Source organism: Chinchilla lanigera, unplaced genomic scaffold, assembly GCF_000276665.1.
Source record: "Chinchilla lanigera isolate Chin_1 unplaced genomic scaffold, ChiLan1.0 scaffold00010, whole genome shotgun sequence".
NCBI lineage: Eukaryota > Metazoa > Chordata > Mammalia > Rodentia > Chinchillidae > Chinchilla > Chinchilla lanigera.
Window position 1 is genome coordinate 32,240,502 of NW_004955411.1, and position 4,733 is coordinate 32,245,234.

The 4,733-nt window shown below is 39.9% G+C and overlaps 1 pseudogene; it reads left to right on the top strand.

The window, feature by feature from the left end:
• LOC102022575 overlaps positions 1–4,733 on the top strand; it is a 52,811-nt pseudogene that overhangs the window by 32,611 nt on the left and 15,467 nt on the right.

The following is a 4,733-nucleotide window of genomic DNA, read 5'->3' on the forward strand; positions in this document are numbered from 1 at the left end:
GTTTTTCTCCGGTACCGGGAACCGAACTCACGACCTTACGCTTGCCAGGCAGGCGCTTTTGCCGCTGAGCTAAATCCCCAGCCCCAAAATGTAGTATTTATACACAGTGAAGTACTACTCTGCCATAAAGGATAGATTTGAGTTGGCTGTTGGAAAATGAATGCACTTTGGAGCCACAGTGCTAAGTAAGCTAAATCAAACATAGAAGGTTAAATGTTGCATGTTTTTGCTTATATGACAAACCCAAAATATAAATAATTTAAAAGAGTACAATAAAAAGATATGTAGGAAAAGGGAGATACACTATGGGGGGATGGGAAGAGGAACTGGAGATGGAAGGAGATGGGAGGATGAGGAGTGGCGGAAAAGACAAAGGGGAAGGAAAAAGGATCAAGATGCAGGACCATGTATATGATTCCCCACAATGAGTGTATTTATTATATATCACAGGCATATGCTAATGGAAAAGGGAAAAGTAAAATAAGAATGCTACTAGAAGGTATGAGCTACTAATTATAGGAAAAATGTACAGGAAGAGATTGCTATATTTACTATTTGCATGTAATATTCTTAAAGCTGAAATAATATAAACTTTAAGTGATGATTTAACTATGAAAGTATATGCCAGTTCTCTGCAGGTCAAAGTGAAGGGGATTATGGGGAAGAAACAAACTGCAAAAGAGCTAAGACCCCATCCTCTGTAGAAGGAAGCCAAAACAGACCTAAAATTCACTTATCAAGAAAGAGTAGTATAAGCCTGTCATTTGGAAATTCAGAGAAAAATAGTCCAAAAAAAACATTAAAAGTATTTGCTTTTTGGTCTTAGGAATCAGGGGTATGGAAAGATGAGAACAGCTATTTTCATAATAAGGCTCAAAGAACTATTTAACTTTTTAAAACAAAATATTTCCTTGCCAAAACAAATATTACATTTAAAATTTTCAATTGAAAACTTTAAATATTGTGTTAGGAACAAAAAAGTGCCAGAATGGGGCTAGGATGGAGGTCAGTGGCAGAGCACCTGTTTAGCATGCAGGCAGTCCTGGGTTTGATCCCAGGCATTGAAAAACCAGTGCTACTGTCTCCTAAGAATTTATTAATGATTGCTGTAATATTTATTAATTTATTAATGATGTAGCAAGAACAGTCTTAAGGAAGGAAACCAGGAGTTGTTGTTTTGGAAACTTTTACAGAAGTCAAGCGTTTACCTAATCAAGTTGCTAACAAAAGAATAACTGCATGGAATACACACAAATGAGCTCACACAGTAGGAATTTAGTAGCCACTGGTAAAACTGTACTGCAACCGGAGATCAGGGATGCAGGGGACCAGACACAGGCTGAGATGCTGCTGCTATGTGATGGCAATTTGTGAGAAGCAAGGAAAGGTTATTGTGCCTTTTTCCTGCCTTTCGGTTTGGTTTTGGGTTTTTGGGGGTTTTTTTGTTTTGTTTTGTTTTTTGTTTGTTTTTTTTTGTTGTTTTTTGGTTCTTTGAGACAGGGAGTCTCACTTTGTAGCCCAGGCTGGCCTCAAACTCTTGATGATCCTCCTACCTCAGCCTCCCAAATGCTGGGATTACAGGCTTGCACCACCACACCCAACGTCTCTGCCTTTTGATTCCTTGATCCTCTCTGCTCATCACAGAACATCTATGGAATTATTTATTCTTCCGGTTAGCTTGAAGGTAGGTACAACCAGTCTGGTGACCAGAACTTATTTCCTTTACTGTGAACTAAATGGTTTGCATAATAGCCCTGGGTGAGTGTGTTCCATGTGTATAAATCCCCCTGAGCCAATGAACAAAAGCACTTATTGAAGTGAGTTTGAAACATAGAGGCCTATGAAGGTGCTATCCTCGGAGAGACTGTCTCAGCAGCCAGGCAGCTTCCCTCAAATTCAGGACTCTTTTATCTATAATGAGATCCACAATATCCACAACCTGAAAAGCAAGTGTGCAGATCACCCAAAATGTTTAGCATGGACCACAGCCAAATCCTTACATACCTGATGCACCCACTGTTTATGGTCTTTGTTGGTCCTACCTATCCTCCTACCTTCTCTGGAAATCAGCTGTGCCCCCAAACCTGAGGGGGCACATGATTTGAGTATCCAGTAAGCATATGGCTATCATCAGCGATCAAGCCAGGGCTCGGAACCTGACCCGAGGTAGAAGACCCGCCCCCAACTTCACCCAGCTACAGCTGAGTTTGGAAAAAGCGTTCTTTGCTGCTCAGGTCCCAGATGGGTCCAGAGGCACTGACAGCCAAGTGCCTGCTATGAGAAAGAGGCTAGTGCAGAAGAGCAGACTGACAAGCCCTGGTGGAGACCCCCACCATATCCCTGCCCTTCCTTTCCAAGAGGAGCGACATGCAAAGCGCTTGCCACAGTTCTGGGATCAAACCGAATTTTTGTATCTATCTCCTGGGTCTATCCCAGAGTCTATCCTTAGATGTGGTACACAGCTTGACTCATGTCCTTAGAGGAAAAAGATGCTGTTTGTTTTCCGTGTTCACCGCTGTGTTTAATTGCATTTGCAATTTTCAGAATGCTCTGAATTTTCATGAGATGGCTCTGAGGTCAGCAGTTTAAATTATGATTCATATTGTGACTGTGAATGATTGGATTATGATTAATAAATATATGTCTAAAACATGCTGACCTGTGTCTATAATAAAAGTAAAAATAAATATTCGTAATTCTTAGTATAGGAATTTCAGTCCAAGTGTGTAGGCTTGGAGACTTCAAAGCCTGAGTTTATAGTTCCTCCACTTAGGAAGCTGTGACCAGACACCCTGGGCCAAGGGGCCATATTACAATGGGAAATCCCAGGAAAAGATGTAAAAAAGGACAAGAGGTAAAGCCAAAGTGAACATTAGAAGTGGCACAGTCAGGTGAAGCAGTGCAGGGGTCATCAGCCTTTTTCATGGTTCTAAGCAGAAGTTAGTGATCCAGTTTTAATCATGCTAAAAGGCCATTTGCAAAAAAAAATATTTCTTCAAGTGGCCAAAGGACAGTTTGTAGCACTGGCTCAGGCAAAGACAACTGACGACTGCCCTTAGGCAAGACATTTAAACCGTCTTGGAATAAAGTTCCTTTTTCTGAGATCAAACAAGATTGGGTGCGTTCAGGGTGGTACAGCCATAGACAATTTCCCTCTTCTGTGAAATGAGAACTGTGAGCAGATACTGAGGTGACATCTCTCCCTTTCCTCTTACTGTGCTCTCAAAAGTCTGGTTGTAAACCAGAGTCACTGAACTGACAAGCTCTTATTCTAACCCAATTTCTACTCAATCCTTAGTCTGTAGCATTGGTTTAAAAGGTTTATTTAAACTGGAATCACATACATATCACTGAATGTAGTTCAGCAATAAAAGAAAATAAACTATTGAAACCTGCAACAACTTGGACAGACTTCCAGGGAATTATATTTGCAAACTGACTAAACCCCCAAAAGTTACTGTGATCATTAACTGTATTACTGGAGTAGGAACTGCCTGGCAGATTAGTAAAGTTCTGGGTGTATCCGTGGGTGTTTGACATGTAGGTCTCCAACGGGGGAGGACCCCCCGTGGATGTGGGTGGCATCGACCAATAGGCTTGTAGCCTGGACAGAGCAAACCAAAAGAAAGTCTTCTCATTTTGAAAGAGATCAATTGTTTGCCTTTGGACATCAGTCTCCAGCCTTACACTGCAGACTTCCATCAGCGACTCCACAGTAGCTTCCAGATGTTTGACCTTCGACTGGTTCTGCATCCTTGATCCCTCTTATTCTGAGGTTTCCATCTTCTTTGGGTCTGCAACTATGTCCTGGATCCTCTGGCTCTCAGGCACACTGGTGGCCACTGTGGACCCTCTCACCTCCGATCCTGTAAGCCTCCCTAAAAATCCCTTTGCCTAAATGCATATATTTCATATGGATTCTGGTCCTCAGAGAATGTTCATGTAGCTACAGATTGTGTGATTCCATTATATAAGACATGCAGAAGTGTTCTATATCTTGACTATAATGGTAAATACACAAACCTACACATGTGATAAAGTTGCATAGAGAGGTAGGTTGCAGCTCAGAGGTGGAATACTTGTTTGGCCTGAGCAAGGCCGAGGGTGCAATCCCCAGCACCACAATAAAAAAAATTTTAGGGTGAAAAAAAATCACATTCATCTAAACATTCTATAACAGCATAATAATAAAATTCTATATTAAAAATTCTATATCAACTGCCAATTTCAAATAAAGAATTTCTTGTAAAACAGTAATAGAAAAAGATTTTAAAATAATAAATTATGTATTTATAACAGAGGTGGATGTTGATCAAAGGACACAGAATTTCAGTTTGATAGGAAGAATAAGTTCAAGAGATCTACTGTACAACATGGTGACTAGTATTAACACTGTGTCAGAGTCTTAAAAATCACTGAGATGATAGATGCGAAGTGTTCTCACCACAGAAAAGAATTATGTGAGGTAATGCATATGTTAATTAACTCAGTTTAGCTATTCCACATATAGAATATATGATATACTAATGCATAAAATACTTAACAGTCAGCCAAATAAGTAATGCTCAAATTAAATTTTTAAAAAGTATAAAACACTAAGAAAATATAAATAGATGAAGAAAATGTCTCATTCACCCCGGGGTTTTGCATGTCTATTTGTGTCGTACTTGTCATTGTTACCATCTTTGCCTTCAGTATCCAGGCTCTGGTTTCTGCTTTTTTTTTTTTTTTTT